The sequence below is a fragment of the Cavia porcellus genome, unplaced genomic scaffold, assembly GCF_034190915.1.
Source record: "Cavia porcellus strain 051 isolate PalLab524CR breed Dunkin Hartley unplaced genomic scaffold, mCavPor4.1 scaffold_1, whole genome shotgun sequence".
Lineage (NCBI taxonomy): Eukaryota > Metazoa > Chordata > Mammalia > Rodentia > Caviidae > Cavia > Cavia porcellus.
In genome coordinates this window covers 115,806,396-115,827,733 of record NW_026947484.1, presented here as the reverse complement: position 1 = coordinate 115,827,733, position 21,338 = coordinate 115,806,396, and the positions used below count along the sequence as shown (strand labels likewise).

Here is a 21,338-nt window from a genome sequence, read left to right as displayed (position 1 = left end):
AATAGTAAGCATTAATACTTAGAAAATGCCATTCTTTGATTAAAATGGACTATTTGAAATTTACAGAGGGAATAGAAGTTCAGTATTTACCTGTCGAGAGGATAGTGAAAAGTCCTGCTTTAAAGAGACAGATGACCTTGCTTTGAGTTTAATCTCCGCTATTAATATGTGTGTCCAACTCTAAGTAAATAACTCATTCTCTTTGAGACTGTTTTCTTGTCATTCAAATAAGGATGATAACAACAATTATATTTCCAGAATAGTCTTGAAGGTTAGTTAGTTGAGATAAGGATGTGACACAGCCTTATACACTGTGAAACACAATGAATTCAAAAAGGAAAGAGAAATAAATTAATGCTTATTGAGCTTAGATTATGAACCAGGCAGTAAATCTTCCACAGCTGCATACCAATACAGAGACCAGGGAATTCCTCCAATTCTGAGCAGAAACTAATCAACCTCCTCCCACTGAAAATACTTACAGAACACTAGGCTTGTAAACATCCTGCCTTCTGATTTTAATGACAATATTGCAGTGGATATGATGCTGCATTGTGGTCCACACCCCAGAGTAGGAGTGATACTGACTCATTCTGACTTGGGAGTATTAGGGAGAAGCAATGTTCCACTTAAAGAGTTAGACAACAGCAACTTTCAGTTACAACTGTATTTAATACTTTTACAGAGTGGGCAAGGTGATGGTCTTGGTCCGATGAGAGTCTACCAATGCTATTATTATTGGATTCCTGAAACTCAGATGGTGATGTCTGTTTGTAGTTTTCTCGGGCTGCTGCATCAAGTGTTTCAGACGAGGCTGTTTAAACAGCGTAAATTCTAGAGAGCAGAAGTGTGAGATCAAGGTGTTGGCATAGTTGTTTTTTTTTTTTTTGTCTTTTTGAGACAGGGTCTCTCTATGCAGTTCAGGCTGGCCTTGAGCTCACTTTGTAGCCCAGGCTGGTCTCCAATTTGTAATGATTCCCTTACCTCAGCCTCCTGAGTGCTGGGATTACAGGTGTGAGCCACCACGCTCAGCCTTATAGTTGCTTTTTTCTGAGGCCTCTCTCACATTGTAGATGGATAGCTGCCTTCTCCCGGGATTTCCACACGGGCTTCCTCCTGTGTGTATCTGTGCCTTAAGCTCTCATAAGGTGTCAGTCAGTATATCAGAGCCACACTAGTGATCTCATTTTTACTTAAGCCCCCTTTAAGGCTCTCTCTTTCAAATAACTGAGTCTGAGTCACTTTCTGAGGTACTAAAGGCTAGGAATTCCACATACAAATTTTGGAAGGACATAATTAAGCTCATAACACTGTTAAGTAAATCAGTAGTTACTTGTTTTCAGGACATTTTCTCCAAGCTCAGTCGCTGACTCCTTTACCTTTTCCTTCTCCCCACAGTCCTGCCCTGCGATCACTACCAAAACCACCGACCCTTCAGTTTCCACAGCACTACAAACACTGATTCATGAATACAAAATTGCTGTTGGCATTGGCAGCTCCATTTCACTGACATACTGATGTGCAAGAAAGTCTGTGTAAAATTCGGTTCTCTGTGAAAAGCCTTGCACATCTTCTGGATCCACTGTCCATTGGCTCACATCCTGTAGGTGTCCTTTTTTGAGTCTCTAAGCAACCCAAAGACTATGGGTCTGTTCATTTCCTCAGATTCTGGGTCTTGGTAGGTGTTTTTTTTTTTTTTTAAATCTTGTATCTTTTATCTTTTAGTCATTTTCCCCTTCTTGGTTCTTAGTCATAACACAGAGGGAAGTTACTAGAAATCAGCTCAGCCTCATCCATTCTAATCAAGCCACCTTCATGGAGAGCTAATATGTTTTACCTTGCTGACCAGTACAGGTTGGTTCTTAAGCAAGGCAACTTGCTATCTTGAGACCTTATTTGCTATTCCATGTGTTCTCCACCCTGAATATGCTAAGCAGATGGTTTCAGTGATGTTACATAATAGCTATTTCATCAGTTTTTTGGCTGGCAGGATATATAGTTATGTCTGTGACCTTGTATATTCTAGTACCATCTAGCTTCTAGATAAAAATTTAATGCATTGATATACATCCAAAACCAAATATATCTTCAGTCACAATAAGATAAAGAACAGCAATCCATCAACAAAAATCTATTTTGTTTGAATTTTTGCTGTTGTTTTAAAAGCAGCAGCTTTCAGGCACTTTTTGGTAAGCACCCCGGCACGAGCCAGGAGGAGAACCAGTCAGCAGTTCCTGTGAGCCTACTGGCGCATGGGCTGAGAATCAAACATCCCAACCCCAACCCAACACTCCCGTTAGCAGCTGGGGGCAGAGGTCTGAGCACCTCTTGGGAGGATGACCCTATGCAATATACCAAATAGGGTGGATTTCCTTCTATCTTCTGTTTGAAGGCAAATGTTTTCACTGTTTTGTTTGTTATGATTAATTGTTTTTCTCTATTTAATATTCTCTCTTAATTGGTTTTATAATGTTCTGTTTTTGGTTTGATTTCACTATACCTAGTTGACTGGACAACTATTATGAAGATAACAAGATATACTATGGTATCTATTACTGTTATCCCCATATTCTGCCGTGAAGTTCTGTACCAATTTCACTGCATTGTCTAATTGGCTTTGTTTCGTCTTGTTCTTTAAAGTTAAAAAAAAAATAGAAAATAACAGCAGCAAACTTCAAACAAGAATTTCAATCAATAGTTAAAAGTCTTTGAAGTTAAAGTGTCTATAAACATTTCTAGATGACAATATTGAGGATTATTAATTCATCATACTATTTTTTCTTATATTTTCTTTTTTCTTATACATCCCTTTCTGTCAACTATTGGGATAATAATTTCAGAATAAAATAATTTAAATCCAGGTATTTACATTGTATAATAATAGCAGTATAACAATACCTCTGATGCTGTGAGATGTAATGTCCTCTTGAGTGAATTTAAAAATGTTTGTAAATCAAATATTTTCAGTTTTTACAAGAAGTTACTTCCCAATCCTCTGGCAAGCATGCTGCAAGCAACTACCCCTATATAAATATGCAGTTAGAAAGATAAACACTCAATAAAGTCACTAGTGGTAGCATTGTTTCTCAGAGGTTCAGCAATATTTGTTCAGCGGGTAGATGAAGAAAGAGCTTAATAATGTTTCCACTGGGCTCTATTCCTTCCTAAAGCCAGCCAGACTTCCCCTAGGAGAAAGTAAAGTGTGTGTGTTCCAGAATTCCCCAGTCTAGCTTTCTGCTTCAAGAACAAACCAAGCTTTTCATTGGATGTTCATTAAGTTACCCATTTTCTAGGAGGTCTTAATAGCAATAATAAGTCAGACTTTCAAAATAATAGGAGTAAATTTGTAGAACAATATTGAAGCATGTTAGTGTACCTAAATATTTACTCAATAAACTAAGAATAATTCAGGCAGTTTCTTTGATTTAATTTCATGGACTTAGATTTTAAAACCTTCATACAGAAGAATCCTGGTCAGTGTTGTAGTTTAATTAAGCCATTAATTTGTGATATCTGGGAAAAGGGGCCCAGCTTTCCTTATACAATAAAGAATGGAGTATGTGAGCTCATGCTTCTAATAAAAAATTATGAATTTCTCTCACAAAAAAAGGATCTCATTTTACAGGGATTTTGTAAAGATAACAGAATAAAATACGTAAGTTAGGGGTAGCTATGATTATTTTCTTAGATAGCTAGCATTTCATTGAATAGATGATAAAAGATAGCAAAAAATATTCACCCCTCCACTTTAAAGAAGGAAGGAAATAATTTAAGATTCTAGAGTTACTGATGATTCTTTCAGATAAAGATTTGATGAAACAATTAAACTTGCCAGAGGTTAATATATTGATTACAAGGAGCTAATGTAAAAATCATTGTCAAACAAAGCAATATAGTTCTCCTACCTATCAAAACTTTCAAAATGTTAACAAATGAATCTTTTCAAATGACAAATCTAATGTTTGGACATGTATACTGTCTTTAACACATTTTGTTGACTGATTAATTCCGCATACTTTTCCAGGGGGTGGGAATAGAGTGGTGAACAAAGTAGCCATAATCTCTTCTTTGATGGAACTTACATTCCCACACTAGTGAGGGGCAGTAAAACAATATATAAATAAACTAGTAATCCAATATCAAGTTAGTAGTGGGAATAGTGATATGGACCTTGGGGGATCTGGGAAAGAGCAAGAAGGACATAGTAGCAGAGGTAGAAGAAAAGGGATCCCTTACCGTCTCTTTTCTAAGAAAAGTATGGTCAAACTTAACTTCATATTAATGTCAACGTTCATAAGGCCAAATAAAAAGACAGAAATTATTGAGGCACTTGAAGTGTAGTTTACTGGTAAAGCAATTGTCTTACTGTCAAAGCCCTGAATTTGACCACAACACCACACAAAAAAAGAAGGGGGTTATCATCCAACTTATTTGCTCTGTGGAACAGTTTTTCATTTGTAAAATGGGGATGATAAAGCATGAATGACTAGTCATCATCTTTACTCATAGTAGTGGCAATAACTGAAATTTTAAGGTCATTTTTTCACTGGCCAATAATTACAAGGGGAAGTTATTAACACATGATGTTAGGATATTATGTAGGTCTAGATATCAAGTGGCACAAATACAGAAGTTTATGTCATCAAAAGGCGTTTACAAGGGCATTTACAGAGTATAAGAATAATTCCTTAATCTAATCATAAATATACTTTAATCTAATAAAAACATGAGCACATCATATCCATACACATGAGTTTTTCTTTATTTTTGTTAGTCAGTCTTACTCGGTTTCCTGTCCTCCTGACACAGAGTCCCTGCATGTCTGTAATGTCTCTTACATTCATTTCCAGTGTGTGCACTGAGTTGACTCCTTGTTTCTCAATTACAAACATCATGGAATCAAGATTAATAACCTGCTTGGTGAGTTTTGTTCACTTTGGAATCTGGACACTTTTTATTCATTGTAGCCTGTTAGGCTCTTTGGCATTCTTTCAAAATGGGCTATCAAAACGGACAGTGTTAGTCCAAGGGAGCCTGCCTGCCTTTGGGCTACCCCTGCCTGCTACTATTATTTCTTTTCCTTTCCCAGGTATTTAATTATAGTTGAAGAGAAACCGAGAGTGGATTTTAAGTTCCCTAAGTTCTCTAATATGTCCCCTGTGCTTAGAACAATGCCCTACACACTGAAAATACAACTATTTGTAGAATGAATAAAAATAGGATAGGGTTGCTGAAAATGTTGCCCCCTCTTGAACAGACTGACACACTGAAATGTTACGAGGGGGCTGGGGATTTAGCTCAGCGGCATAAGCTCCTGCCTTGCAAGCAGGCAGTCGTGAGTTCGATCCCTGGTACCGATAAAAATGAAATGTTACGAGGCAGGTGATTCATTGGGTGGCTGGGCTCCCATTGTCAATGTCCACATGTAACATGTACCTTCATGGTCAGTCACTTCTCTTCAGAGCCTGTGATCTCTGGGACTGGCTTTGTTTTAGATATGAGGTTTTTGTGGTTATTGCATTTGGCTCCTTTAGTTGCTGGTGAATTGAGTACAGCTTATTATAAACACAAAATTTTTAAAAAAGTGTACTCTGGAAGAATTTTTATTTTTTGGAACTACTGATCATTTCTTCAACATTTCTCCAGAAAATGCTTAGTGAGAGCCCATTCTGAGTCACACACAAGTAGGTAATGTAATATTATAAAGCTTTTATTTTTTCTATGAAACTGTTAATCCATTTAGTATAAACAGTATCGTGTACATGTGGCCCAGAAGCACAAGTGCCACAGACATAGTATTCTATGTATCATATTATAATAAGAATTAGGCTGGAGTCATGATTCTATTAGACAGGAAGGAGTGTGGCCCCAAAATGGAATCAGAAAGCTCAAATCATAGTCTGTTGAGTCATGATCTTCCAGGAATCTTACAAAAACATTTGCCAGGTGTCCGTGGCTATCTGGCACCTCCTCAGAGCATGATCAGGTAGGACATTGGCTCAAGGGTACATGGGCCATGCATGGACACTGCATTGTCAGTAACATCACATAGATTAGACACTAAAAGTATGCAGTCTCCTGTAAGATAGAAATGATATTGCTTGCATGTGAGCTCTATTCTAAACACCTTAAAAACTCAGTCTAGACAAAGATCCCTCATGAATATCTTATTCACACCCCTCTCCTGGCTAGCTGAAGTTTTACTTCCTTGCCTTTATATCTTTTAAATAAATTTTTGTGTGACCTGCTTCCCCACCTACAGTTTCAGTTTTTGTCACTATGGGATGCAACCCTGATGTTACATATCTGAGGGCTCCTCAAGGATTTTTTAAAAAGTAAGTAAAGTCCGTATCTTGTATGTTCTTTTTCTTTGTGGCTTTCTGCTCAATACAATATTGGGATAGAACATTGTAGGCTCCAAAGAGCTCAAGATAACTCACATGCATCTGCTAGATTTATGTTTCATGTGTCAGCAGAAAATAAATAAATTATCTTCGCCACATAATCTTTTCCTGCACCCTGTTTTGCCCTGATTGCTTCAGAGTTCTGGGAGTCTTATCTGTAATTCTTTGTTTCTCTTCTGAGTTACTCTCTTCTGAGTGACATTTTTCCTGTCACTCAAACTCTTGTTCTACCATGCCTATCTATTAAATTACTCCCTAGCCTCTTAAATGTCAGATAAACTGGTGCTTTTAGAAAAAGCCTATGGCTTTTATTTCTGAAGTTGATCTGGAAAAAAAAAGGCTCTGGAATGGTATATAGGCTATGCTAAGCTCTAATTGATGGCAAAATTGGGGTCAGCTCCTTCCTAAGGAGGGAACCAAAGGAGGGAACAACCTTCCTGGAACCTTTGAAGGCATATCAAGAGCCCATTGGGGCAAATCTTGGCTGATTTATAAGTTTACTTCTGGATTCCAATTTGAGTTGCCATTTTTCATTTAGGTAGTGTGCTTAAAACATTTCTTGTGTATTTGACTAGTTCTCAAACTGCACTTACATGGTTAATTTGCTCTTTTGCTGCTTTTTGCTTGAGCTAGTATAAGGACAATGCTTCAGACCATCAGAAATATGTTGTTTAGCCAATCCTAATTAAAATTTAAACATTTCTAAACTTAATGTAAAGCTGGGTGTGGTGGTACATGGCTGTAATCCCAGCACTTGAGAGGTGGAGGCAGGAGAATTGTCATGAGTTTCAGGCCAACCTGGGCTAGATAGCGAGTTCAAGGCTACCCCAGACTATACAACAAGACCCTGCCTAAAAAACAAAGAAGAAGAAGAAGAAGAAGAAGAAGAAGAAGAAGAAGAAGAAGAAGAAGAAGAAGAAGAAGAAGAAAGAAAGAAAGAAAGAAAGAAAGAAAGAAAGAAAGAAAGAAAGAAAGAAAGAAAGAAAAGAAAAGAAAAGAAAATTTACTCTGAAACCAAAGGGAAAAAACATACTGGGGACATTTTAAAATCTAAGCAGCTACTTGACTTGTTAGAGAAAGAAACCAATAAGTAGGCTAGAAAAGGAAAGATGAAGAAAATTAAAAGTATAAACATATATCTTTGATATGAGAGGACTTTATATGGTAAGGTTTTGTCCAACAAAGGTTGAAAAAAAAAGTAGGAAAGGTAGAAGCATACTAAGAGGTCCAAGTATGTCGAGAAAGATTTGCAGAGGATGAAGTTTATGAAAGAAATTATTTATGTTTGTATAAGTTTTTGCTCTTATTAGTTTGATTGAGGCTAAGCTGTTCCTTCTGAACCTCCTTGTTGCTCAAAGGTGACTAAAGGACTATAACATTGTCAAATTGTCCCCCGATCCCAACTCCTCTCTCAAACGAACTGCCAGCAATGGTCTTCTTTATTGTCTCCAGTGTTGGGGGTACAAGGATGAGGGACACCACAGCTAGATGGTAGAAGTTTTATTTTCTTTTTTAAAAAATTTTTGTTTTAAAGAGGGAAAAAACCAAGCACACTTAAAATAAAGCCAACCAAAACAAAACAGTGTAAGTGATAGAGGATTTCAAAACAAGATACTAGAAAATCAGCAATGGTCTATTGTGGTCTTCAAAATAGCTGCCCAGGCCTTCAGACGTAGTAAAAATCAAACAAAACAGAACAGAAGAGAACCAATAAAAACAAAGCAATGAACACAATAAAGGACTTCAAAACAAGATAATACAGAATTAACAATGACTACCATCTTCAGAAGGAGATCTCCCATAGATGTTACACTGTATACTGTTATCCTCTGAATAGATGATCAGACTACCAACTTTAGGCCTGCAAAGTCAGTAAAACACTAAACACTATAAACATTAAGTTGTATTTTACCTCAATAGGTATCATTGCAAGCTGTGTTTTTCCAGATCAGCCATTCACTTACAGCAGGGGTGGGTGGGTGGGGAGTGGTTGACTCTTTTTGTATCCCAGCCCGTGCACCAGAAGGTGCTAGCATCTGGTTCTCACTCCCAGTCTCTGAATGGCGCTAACTCATGGGAAAAGGCTCATGTCTGGTTCTCCCCTGTGTGGCCTATGCATGGCACCGACTCACGGGGAGGGTTTGCTTCTCGTTGGCTTCTTGTTCTCTTTCCCCACAGTCCACAAATGGCATTGACTCACAGGAAAAGGCTGGCACTGGTTCTGCCCCAAGCAGCCTGTGCATAGCACTGACTCACAAGGAGGGCTTGCTTCTTATTGACTTCTTGTTCTTTTATCCCCAGATTTTCTATTTTCTTAGCTAGGGATGAGGTATAGGGGCACTTGTTGGTGTCAGCCTGATAAAGAGATGACCAGCTGGGTCTAACCAAGATCTCTGCTCTAAGTTTGGGCTTAAGGGCAAATTTAGCCTTAAAAGAATGCTTGAACTATTTTGCCTGATTTTATGACCCCCAAGATCCTGTCTCATGTTAGCTTTGATTGTCCTTTGGCACATAAGAGAAGGTTTTCTTTGGTTTCACTTGTAGAAGTATTTTAAGTTCTTTTGGGTAAAGAAAGGTCAACTACTGGTCACAATGACATGGCTTTAAAGACACAAGAGAAGGTAAAGAGTATGGTGGTCAGAGAAATTAATTTGGTACTTTTACCTCCTCTGTAATTCCTAGCATCTGGGGCCTCACAGGCAGTCAAAGGATGCTTTGTCCAGGGAGTACTTCAATAGGTAAAGCAAGGAATGCCTTCTGTCCCTTTGAGGTTTTTCAGAAAAATGGGAAGCTCCAACTCAACTGCCACCATTCTTTTGGAACGAATCCTCAAAAAAAGTAGGAATCCTTTGACTCTCAGACTCTGAAAACAGTGCTGTCTGACCTTCTTTTGTACCATTGCCTGGGCTTTCTACCCTCAGAGACAGAGGGGCTTGGCCTCAATTTCCCGCCTGGACAAATACTTCCTCAGGACAGAACTATCAGCCTACAGGACAGGTTACATTTCTACATCTTAAGTCTTCTTATTGCTTCTCTAACATTGATGGCACAAGACCTGTACTGAGGTTTCTTGGCCTCTCCCTCCGTAACTTTTTCCAATATATACGAGACTATGAAGAAAAAGAAGTAGGAGCTCACTGGGAACTTGAAAGAGAACAGAGTGATGGTATTATAAGTACCTCAACTTGTCTTACCCCTTTTCAATAAGGAAACAAATACCATAAGTATTCAGGAATATGGGCAGGATCCATGTTAGAAGTAATGACACCAATAGTCACATCTAATTTTCTCTCTCTCACTGTTTAAGTTTTTAACTCAGTGAGACAAGACATTATTTTGTCATCCATTTTTTTCTTTTCACTTATAACTCAAAATATTGCATGTCAAACCCTCCCAGATCACATTATTAAAAACTTCCCTGTATGCATAGATGACTAACTTTTTGGAACCAGACGTTCTTCCTTAGATGCATGGTCACCCTGAAATGCCAACATCTCCCCTACTGACACAGGCTTATGATCAATCTTTAAGTTTGCCTGGCTTTCACGCAGAACCACTGCTACCTCTCTTGCATGAACTGGCCTCTGTTTCTTCTCCAAGAGACTCTTACGTTTCTTGGAGGCATGCTGCCTTTCTTAAGGAGGGGGAAATGTACTGTTGTTAGTGCCCTTTCTGATGCCTGATTCTTTAATCAACCCATCTTCCCAACATCAAAGTCCATCTTTACTTTGGAATCCATCTAAAGTAGTCTCTCCTCTTGTCTAGTTCCAAGGGGCTACCTCCTTAAATCCCTATAGGGTAGGCTTGGTAAACCCTTCATATTCATGTTGATACTCTTGCTACACGTCTGTATTTTTAGACCCTGTTTACTAAATGTCCTCATCTGCTTTGTTTCTCTTGCCTACAGTCTATTAAACTTCAGATGGTAACACAGATGGAACCTCCCCATGGAAATGTCACTTGATTTCTATCATAGGCCACGACACAGGTCCTCTAGACAATGCGTCTGACTGCCAATTCCTTCTCACTGCTCCTCTATAGCTGAAGCAGCTAGAGTGGTTATCATCCTTTTTCCTAATGGGAATGAGGGTCACCTCTTAGAGGGGGAATGTAACAGGAATTAGTAAGACAGGAGTTAGGATTCTATTAGGCAGAAAGGTCAGCAGACCAAAAATCAGGAAAAGCAGCTCAAAATGCAACAATCATCACTCTCCAGGAATCTTACAAAATACCTACCAGCAGACCTGAGGTTGTTCTGGGACTTCCTCAGAGAATGATCAGGCAAGTCTCTGGCTCAAGGGCACATGAGCCATGTGTGGGTACTGCGTGAACACAATATAGATAGACCCTAAATAGTATGGAGTCTCCTATAGGATAGAATTTACATTGCTTACACATGTTACAAGTTCCCTTCCTAATCCCTTAAAAATCCTTAGACAAAAAGCCCAAAAGGGTGTCCTGTCATAACCCCCTCCTGGCTAGCAGGAGCTTTACTTCCTTGCCTTTAAATCTTTAAAAGAAATTTGTTTGTATCCTACCTTCTTCATCCGTGGTTTCATTCTTCATCATGGTAGGACACAACCCAGGCATTCCAGGAACAATAGAATGTCAAATAAGATTAATTTTCAGAAAGGAGAAAGGTTTCAGAAGGTTTCAGAAGAGAGGTGGCATTTTTTTTAATCATGGAAGGAATGAAAAACATATCAATGAATACAGTGTTTGCATGCTACGTGCCGCAATTATAACAAAAATACCACATCATCTGTCATATATATATATTATTAATCTGTACTGAATTATGCTTCTGGTCTCGTTTTTAAGTTATTCCCTGTCCACCAAAGCCATTGTCTACTTTTTTTTTTTTTTTTTTTTTTTTTTTGGTACTCAGAATTGAATTCACGATCCCACGCTTGCCAAGCAGGTGCCATGCCACTGAGCTACATCCCCAAGCCTTATCATGACCTACTTTAACCAAGAAATACTTTATTTCTTTTTGCTTTTTAAAACAAATTGGTATGTCAGGATTTTCAGGGCAAGTTCTGTGACACTTTTAGACGATTTTGGTGGAGGTTTTGCCCTTTATTCCTTAATTTCTTTGCAAACACAACTGCTTCTACTGATAGTAGATTTTTGACATTAATTCTAAGTTAATAATAGTATTTATCTTATTGTAAAAATGAACAATCAGGCTGGGGATTTAGCTTAGTGGCTAAAGCACTTGCCTGGTAAGTGCAAGGATGAGTTGGATCCCCAGTACAAAAAACAAAACAAGTCATCTTCCCTGGAAGTGTTTCAAATATCACATTCCCTTTCGTTAATGGAGAGAAGATTAAAGATGTCACATCTACTTTGAGAAAGATTTAAGAGGAGAATGAGGTTGAGAAACTTTTCCAAGTACTATCTTCCATGATTTTGCTCATTTATGACTGCCTGTTATTTGACATGTACTATCTGTTATGTGACAACATAGCTCACAGAAAAAAATATTCTGCATGTAACTAATATGTATAGTACTCTAACTGCTCAATATAAACACTGTTTTGCCCTTTATTATGATGTGTAATCCAACATCGAGATAAATGATTTAATTCTGGTCGTTCATTTTCCCTCACGTTGCTAAGTTTCATTAATCAGGAACACTGAATGGTAAGCGGCAAGTTGCATGGTTAGAGGGATATGCAGCTAACTGCGGTAGAATTTATCGAGCACTTCCATGTGCTGTGCATAAAAGTTCATGTTTCGAGTACTTTTCCGGAAATGACAGTAAATTGAAGAAAGAAAAGCATTTTAAAGACAGATGTGAAATGTATTTTGCTTCGAAAGAAAAAGGAGAATGGGGAGGAAAGCTGCCAAAACAAATTGAGGGCCAGAGTCCTGATTAAATAGAATTCATAGTGTCCACCAGCAAGCAACACGTCCCACGAAAGAAGGACTAAAGATTTGCTCCCTGCTAGAGAGGGACAGGTGATTTTTGCCTAAACAGCACCGTTGCTCAGCTGCGCTCGACTTGTCCCGTGACGGTGAGAACCCAGTTGGACCCAGGCACGAGGCACGGCCCCGGCCCCACCGACGCTCGTCCACCTGCTGCGGTAGGCTGCCCTGCCAGAGCAGTCCAGGCGGACTGGACTCGTGGACCAGAGCCAGGGGGCGGGGCGGGGCGAGGGGCTGGGCGGGGCCGGGGCGGGGAGATGGGCGGGGCCGGCGCGTCTCGGCCCCAGCTGCGGCCCGTTGGCCTCGCGAGGGGGATGGGGGCTGCGGCCCTGAGCTTTGGCGTCCGGGCCGCGGGATGCAGCGCCCCGTGAGTGTGGGGCGGCGGCGCTCGCTGCGGCCGGGGTTGGGGTTGGGTGCACGCGCCGGCAATTTAAGAGTCGCAGTTTGGGATGTGAGAGGCCCGCGCGGGCACGAGCGGGGCGGGGCTGCGGGGTTGCGGCGCTCGGTCCTCGCGGAGGGCGCGAGCCGGGCTTCGGGCGCAGGAGGGCGTTGCGGCCGCGGGAGAGGCTGTCGCGGGGCGCCCTGGCTGTGCGGTCTGCTTCGAGCCTCGGGCAGCCGCGTCTCACCCACCGCCCGAGCTGTCGCCGCTCTGTCGCTTTGCGGGCTGCTTTACCCTGTCCCTGACTTCCTTCCCCGGCCTTCCTCCGTCTCTCTCAGTGGAATCTCTTTGGGAAGTTTGGTGAAGTTTTCTAAAATTTCAGTCCGACATTCAGAGGCTGAGGTAAAGTAACAAGTACTTCATATTCCATATTTACATTTTCTTAGCACACTCCATCGCGACCTTGGCTGCTTATCAGCTGGGCGACAGGTCCTAAGGTGCAAAACCCGCCCGTGCCGCACCGAGCATTTCCCCTGGCGCGTCCCTGAGGCACTCCGCGCCTTTCCTGACCTCCCCTTGTTGCTGTCTCTTCTGTTCCCCTTCACCTTCTTCCCAACTGTGGTCCAAGGACCCAGGAATGTGTTTTGCAAAACTAGGAATTGGTAAACTGGGAGAGTGCAACTACTACAGAGGAGAGGGTAACCCTGTGTGTTTAATTGTCCTGAGTGTCCTAGATCCCTGCCTAGGATGGAAATCCAGTATTCAGAGGAAGCCCTGCCTCAGCCAAAACCAAGTTGCTAAAGACTCTTGTTTTAGAACCAGGAACGTGCCGGTTTTACTCTCCTTTTCATCAAGATCCGTTGCGAGTTCCACTCTATGGGGTTCCGGATCTTTAACAGTCCGCCAGTTGGGAGACGGGACCTCGTGTTGTCTAGAAGTTTCAAGACTATATGCAGTGCAGCCGAAATGACTGAGCAGCTCTTTGTTCAACAGTTACCTTTTTCTTTCCTTTCTTTTGGGCATTAGCTTCGTCTTCCTATTGAGTTTGAAAAGGAATGTCCCCTCTTTCTGAAAAAGAATTCAAAATTAAGTATAAAGGTAAATATTTACAATGAGTTAATAAATCACAACACGTAAATCACAACACGTTATGAAAGTCTTGGAAATTAAGGTCCTTCAGTGATTTCTTCAGGCAATTTGCCAAAAACACCTACCTAGAAATGCTTCCTTATTGAGGAAATTGCAAGTGAAGAACTCTGACGCTTAGGCTCCACTAGCTGTACAGTATGTATAGCTCTGGTGTTTTTGAGAAAATTCTTGAAGAAAGTAAGATAGGCCAGGTTAGGAAGTGTTTGTCCCCTAACTGGTAGGAAACAGAACTTTGGCTGAGATGGTAAAAGCACTATTGAGTGATTATATGGTGGCTGGTCATTCCCACTCCCCCATCTTCCTAAAATAGCTGAGCATCCACCTCAGTTATCAGCACTGTCACCTCCCAGTGGTAAAAAGCCCTTCACCTAGGAATGTGGGCTTTTACACCTGCTGTTGGTCTCAGGGTTTAATACTACTCCTGCATTAAACTGGTCCCTCAAAAGGATTTTAATTCTTGTGTCACTGGTAATTTATTCACTACTTAGAAAATGTTGTAGGATCTCATCAGGCTAGACAGAGTCCAGTAGAATGTTTCCATCTATTCAATGCATATTTATCCATAACAATAAATGAAGAGAAATAAGGTCTAAGGCCTAATAATATGGGCTTCCTGAGAGATGCACAAAAGGGTCCTTGTGGACAAAACTGTTGGTTATCTCTAATGTATATCAGAATGTCACTGATCCAGCTTACATGTTTGTGCTTTAAGGCTTTGGAAATAATGTGTTTGCTTGTTTGTTTTTAATTTCCCACTCATCTCCAGCATGGTAATCAATTATTCACACAAAGAATGCGCATAAAGAAATAAGGGAGGTTAAAAGGTAGATAAGCACATTCTAGCATGATAAAGGTCTTTTGTGGTATGTATGCATTTTATTCTTTCTTTATGATTACTATGATAAACAAATGAGCCACTTTTTTAGAGAGCAGACATGAGATGGCACTGCCTTTTTTTTTTTTTTTTTTGGTACCGGGGATTGAACTCACAACCGCCTGCTAGCAAAGCAGGTACTTATGCTGCTGAGCTAAATCCCCAGCCCCTGACACTGCCTTTCTAGATAAGACTTTTTCTTTAAAAAAAAAAAAAAAGTTCCAGTCTGTATTGCTGAGAAAATTTTCAGTGCCATTGTTTTAGTTTCTAAGGAAGGGATGGGGGAAAATTAACACCTTTGGTAAAGTATTGGGAAAGTAAGTTTAGTTTCAGGGCTTTATTTAGATAGAACCTCCCACAATTTTACTTAAAATTTATCTGCTGTTCCTCACCTACAAGCTCATGTCAGATTTGTGCTTAATTTGTAAGACTTATTTGCAGTTGGCTTGCTTCCAAAGGACATTGATTGGACAATAGTGTTAGGTCAACCTTGAATGATGTATTACATACCTGTTTTGTTGGAGAAAAAGGAAAGGGGAGTCTGAAGGGAGAGTGATAGGGTTAATCTGGACAATATTGAGATGGCCTAGAGCACACCTGGGGGATAGATTCTTTTAAAAAATCAAAACAAAATAATTCCTTATTATGGAAAATTTTTTGAACATATGTAAAAGCAGACCAAATATTTCAATGAACCCCGCATACTCACCCTCATTTTCAAGAATTGTCAGTGACCATTCTTCTTTTGGCAATGACTGATACACTTTTTGTCATTAACGATTGGCTTTTATATATATTCTGTAGAATTTTATTTAAATAGAATTGTACTATACACACATATACATGTATATTTACTTGGGAGGGACTGGTTTCTTTGCAGTTCATTCATGATACTTTGCTGCATCATGGATATTTATTAAGTATTATTGCATTGTAAGTTTATATTACTTTTGTTCATTTATCTGTAGATGGATGTTGTGTTGTTTACAATTTTGACTAAGGAAAAAAATTCTGTCAACAAATTTTGAAACAAATGGTGTGTTTTTATTTCTTTGGGATATAGGAAAGAGGAGCATTGTTGAGGTGAATGTTAATTTATGTTTAACTGTATAAGAAATTGCCGGAGGGGGTGGGATGTGGCTCAGTGGCAGAGTGCAAGCCTTGCTTAGCATATGCAAGGTCTGTATTCTATCTTCAGCACCCCACCCCCACTCGTCAGTTTGTTTTCAGTAGTGATTGTGTTTACCTTATACAGCAGTATATTCTAATCATAGTCATTGTATACCCTCACCAACCATTTGGTACTTGAGTTTCACAGAAAATGTTGTAATTATTTAGTGATATCTCATTGTAGTTTTCCTTGATACTAATAATTTTGAACATTATTTCATGTGCTTATTGCCAGTTGTTTATCTCCTTTTGTAAAGTGTCTCTTTGCTTCATTACTCATTTTGTTTATATGTTTTTTTGTCATTGATTTGTAAGATATCCTGAAGTAATTTTTTTCTGAAGTAATTTGAATAACAATCTTTGTCAAATATTTTCTCCCAATTTCTAATTTCCATCTTATTGTAGTGTCTTTCAAAGGCAGAAGTTTTTGGAATGGATTGAAGGGAAAAAAAAAAGGCAGAAGTTTTAAATTTTGTCTAGTTTGCCAGTGTTTTATTTTATTGTTCTTGCTTTTTGCGTGTATCTGATACATTATTCCCTATAGTTTTTGTTTTGTTTTGTTTTGCTTTTTTCCTTTTTTATCGGTACCAGGGATTGAACTCACGACTGCCTGCTTACAAGGCCGGCGCTTATGCCGCTGAGCTAAATCCCCAGCCGCCATTCCCTATAGTTTGACCTGTTTTTTTTCTTTTAGAAAAAGAACCTGCAAGGTTTTCTTAGAGGAGCAGACAGTAAGTATTTTAGACTTGTAGACCATATCGTCCTAAGTACTCAACTCTGCTATTGTAGCTCAAAAACTTACGCACAATACTCAACCATGGCTGTTTCTTTTTTTTTTTTTAACTTTTTATCAGTACAAGGGATCGAACTCACGACTGCCTGCTTGCAAGGCAGGCGCTTATGGCGCTGAGCTAAATCCCCAGCCCCATGGCTGTTTCTTAAAACAGCAGCAACAAAAACCAAACCTTTAGTTATAAAAATAGGCATCTGCCCCCACAGATCAATTTCAAAGATTGATCATTTTAGTTTGTATTTTTAGGTATGGCACTTACTAATTTTAGGATTTACTATGAAATAAAAGTTGAAGTCACCCTCCTCGTGTAGCTATCAACTATTTCAACACCATTTATTGAAAGACTACTTTTTTCCCTTATCGTGTCTTTGTGTTTCCCTATACTAGTGATGGCGAACCTTTTAGAGCTTTTAATGATACAGCAGTTATGACACAGGTGCATTGGTTTGCCACCACTGCAATATCACACCTTCCTCATTCCTTTAGCTCTGTAGTAAATCTTGAAGTCAGGCAGTGTAAGTACTCCAACTTTGTTCTTTTTCACAATTGTTTTGGCTCTTTACAAATTCAAAATTTCCATATACATTTTGGACTCAATTTGTCAATTTCTGTTAAAAAAAAAAAAAGTAGAAGAAAACCCTGTAGGGAAAAGCCTGGAGGATTTGGTTTGAAGTTGCCTGAAACTAATTATCAATTTGAGAGAAAAATTAACGTTTAAGATATTGAGTCTTAAAATTCATTAACGTGGTAGATCCATCAATATAGTCAATTCTTTAATTTCTTCCAGTAATGTTTTATAGTTTTTAATTCAGGAACATATATATGTTTTATTAAATTTATCCCTAAAAATATCATTTTTTATGATACTGTGCACAGAATTGGTTTTTATAATTTCATTGTCCAATTGTTTACTAGTATATAAAATAAAATTGATTATAGTGTATATATTTACATATGACCTTATTATATGATATTCATTTATTAGATGTGGTAGGTTATTTAGAAATTCTCAAGGTTTTTTAGGTATTAAAAACATGTCATTTTAGAATAAAGTATTCTCCTTTGTTCTTTTCAATTTGAATGTTAGACAAAGTACTCTGCCACTGAACTACCTCCCCAGCCCTAGACCTTTCTGTATTTGCTACCCTAGTAATAAATTTTGCTATGCAACCCCCATATTTTGAAATGTTCTTTTATTTCCATTGAGTTCAAAATACTTTAAAATTTCCTTTATGGAAATATGACCCATGGGTTATTTTAAAGTTTGTTTTATTCTTTTCACATATTTGGTGATTCCAAATATTTTCTTTCTCTAACTGATTTCAAATTTAATTTTTAATCAGAGACCATGTACTGCCTTGTTTCAGTCCTTTAAATTTATTGGGACCTGTATTATGACCTCACATATGGTCTTTTTAGTGAATTCTCCATATGCATTTGAAAACAGTATGCATTCCACTATCACTGGGTAGAATTTTCTGTAATGTCTTCCAAGACATTGAAAGTGTTGTCTTATATCAATTACTAAAAGAAAATTGTGGAAATCTTAACTAACATTAGGGATTTGTTTCTGTCAGATTTTCTCCTATATATCCTGGACAACTATTTTTAACTGTGTACACTTTGTACATCATTACGACCTTATGATGAAACTATTTATCATTATGAAATTTTATATTTTACCTTTGGTAAAATTCTCCTAGAAATTACCTATCATTGTGGCGTTTTGCCTTATATGTATGTATGTTAGTATTCAGCAAGAGAATTAAGATGTTCCCTGTGCAAATTTCCTGGAGCCCTTCTTCTCCCTGCCTTCTTTCTCTCTGCTGCTCTGTAGGGTGTAGCTACTACTACATCCTGTGTACTGTGAGCCTTGTCTTCAGCTTAGCAAAAGTATTTGATTTACCTCTTCTTGTGCCATAGTTCAGAATGTGCCTTTAGGCAGAAAGCTAAGGAGAATGTAAGGTTTACCTCATTTTATGGTTCCATCTCTCAGGAACTATAGTCCTGCGATGTGTACAGAGTCCAGTATATGAAAACAGTATATATTTTCTTCAGTTTTCTAGTTGTTTATTGCCATGAAAGGGTAAATATGGTGTTGAGGAATATGGTTTTGAGGAATTGTTTAATCTAGAGATTTTCCTTTCCATCTGTTTTCTTGCAGCTTATTTGTTGAAAAAATCCTGTTGTTTGGTCTACAGTCCAGATTTTCCTAAGTACATCCTGTGGTGTGTTCTTCTGTCCTATAGTTTATCAAGAGGTAGTTATATCTTAAAATAGGGTATCTTAATTTTGGCACTGTGGACCACTTTTAATTCTTTGTTGGAGGCAGGGGCTCTCCTGAACTGTGCACATAAATTGTTTAGCAACCTCCTTGGCCTTTACCCACTAGATGTCAGTAGAACCCCCTTCCTCAATTGTAGCAACCAAAAAATGTCTCCAAATGTTAAATGTTTTTAGACCCATGTTCAGCTGTGGAAATTAGGCCACCTAAACTACAGAATCAACTTCAGGTATGTAAAGACATTTATTTGGCAAAATTAATAGTACAGATGGTATCCCATTGTACATAGATTATTATCTACTCAGTCTGGTACCACAACGGTTTTGAAGAGAAAATGAAAACTTTAGGTACAAATTGAGTTTCTGCAAAACAGCTGACTCAAAAAACAACATATAGAGATGTACATATCTGTTTGAGAAAGAAAAAATACTACAGACAATATAAATTGATTTAAAAAAAACAATTAATTTCTTTTCTATTATTGGTTGCTTCCAGATGTGTTTTTCTGCAGTTTGTGGAATAATTTAAGATATTGGAGTTATAGTGATAGTTTTATTTTTTCTGGGAGGAGGACACTATAAGCCAAGAACTTTGGACTTGCAGAAAGGTATTTCGGAAATATTTTTCACATTTAAAATTTATTTATGATATAAATTAAACAAAATGAATTTGGGAGATGAATAACCTTTTCATTTAAAAATGAACTACCATTTTGTGAATATTTGCAAATATCTTCATCCTCTGGATGATTTAAAATGATTGAGATTGACATTAAAATTTTCCTTAGACTACTGTGTATGTTAGCCATTTAATATTCATTGAAGACCTACTGTGTGTCAGATTCTATGCACAGTATTTGGCTGTTTGTAATGGCTGAAAGCAGGTGGGCTTCTTGCCCTCTATTTTTAAAATTTTATAATAAAAAATGTAAAAGTAAAGAATATTTTGTCACATATATATTAATTGTATTATATATTTTATATATGAACCAAAACAATTTCTCTTTGCTGAATGTGGCCCAGAGACAGATCTATTGGGGAAAGTGTTGAGAATAACCCAGCACAGACAGAAACATGGGCAAACTATGGTTCCTTGAATTCTTTGGTAGTTACTCTGCCTGCACCCACCCTGGCCTTCAGAATGCACCCCGTGCATTGTTACCCTTCATTTTTGAGTCATCAGTGGTTCTGTGAGTTGTCCATGGTGTATCATTCTCCTGCTGTGGAGTTTGAAAGAAGGTGTTTTCGGTATTTAGTAGTGTTTTTTATTTTAGAGTAGTTTAAGACTTAAGAAATTAACTGTGAAGCCTGGTAATCAAGGAGAGCCTCGAGTCTTAGTTTTTCCAGGCAACAGCTTAATGGACTTCATTTCTCCCAGAAATTTTGGTATGTCTTGATCTTTATCACTTGTCTCTGTCTTCTTTCTGTCTCCATCTTTTTTTCTTTTCTTGCTTTCCCTTGTCTCTACATCTTTTCCTGTCTTTGGTTGACTTAATCTTTTTCTTTTTTCCCTTCTCTATAGTTGCCTCTGTCTTCTCACATGGATTTCTTTCCCTCTTTCTGTCACATGACTACCTTTATCCCACACATCCTTTCTATCAGAAACTGCTTTACTTGGTTTTCATATTGCTCTTGGCATAGCCAATTCCACTTTAATCAGGAACATGAAACTCTTTATTAAGGGGAATGGCAGGTAAGTGCCAAACTAATTAATATGTTTAAAAATAGACGTTAGGGGGTGTTTGAGATTAAAGAACTTCTTCATGGCTCCCATCAGTTTCCATGGTGAGAGCCTTTATCTGTGATGCAAACTTGCAATTGTTATATCAGGATTAGAAGGGTATATTTGTGTGTCTGAAGATCCAAGGTGGGACTAAGTCACCGAGGACCCTCATACTTTGCTTTTCTGATGGGGCATATTTGCCTTATTTCCCCAATGTTGTTTTTCCTGTAATGGGTCAAAGGTTTAAGAGTCCATTTTACCTTCTCTCTGACAAAGAGTATTTTTTTTCCTCTTACAACCCTACTCTTGGTTTTATCGTGCTCATCTCCATTTTCGGTCTCTAAGGGGACCGGCTCTCCCCACCTTCTCTAACTGATCTTCGCTTCAGTCTATTTCTGCCTTCTTCGGTTTTCATCCCCTCTCCCCGATTTCTTTCCACTTCATACACCCTCGTGGGTCTCTTTTCCTTCCGGGCGTGATCATCTCCTGCCTGCCCATCCCCAGTCACTGGCACGGTCCCCAGATTTGTCCCCGAGTTCTTTCAGAATGTCGCCGCGCTGAGATAAATGACTTTCTTGCTCAGGTGAGGAGTGTGATTCCGAAGCGCCGGTACTCGCGGGCCCCTGCTGCTT

At 38.7% G+C, this 21,338-nt stretch overlaps 1 protein-coding gene across 2 annotated transcripts in view; it reads left to right on the top strand.

Moving 5' to 3' along the window:
- The first annotated feature begins 12,600 nt into the window (after nt 1-12,600).
- The window catches only part of Arhgap29 (Rho GTPase activating protein 29), a 69,002-nt gene continuing 60,264 nt past the window's right edge, over nt 12,601-21,338 (top strand). The window contains exon 1 of one of the 2 annotated variants that reach the window (XM_013142968.3): nt 12,601-12,702. The gene's annotated coding sequence lies outside the window, so the exon portion shown is untranslated. Of the gene's footprint in view, nt 12,703-12,844; nt 13,117-21,338 lie in introns of those variants that run through there. The other variant, XM_013142969.2, reaches the window with a different exon arrangement.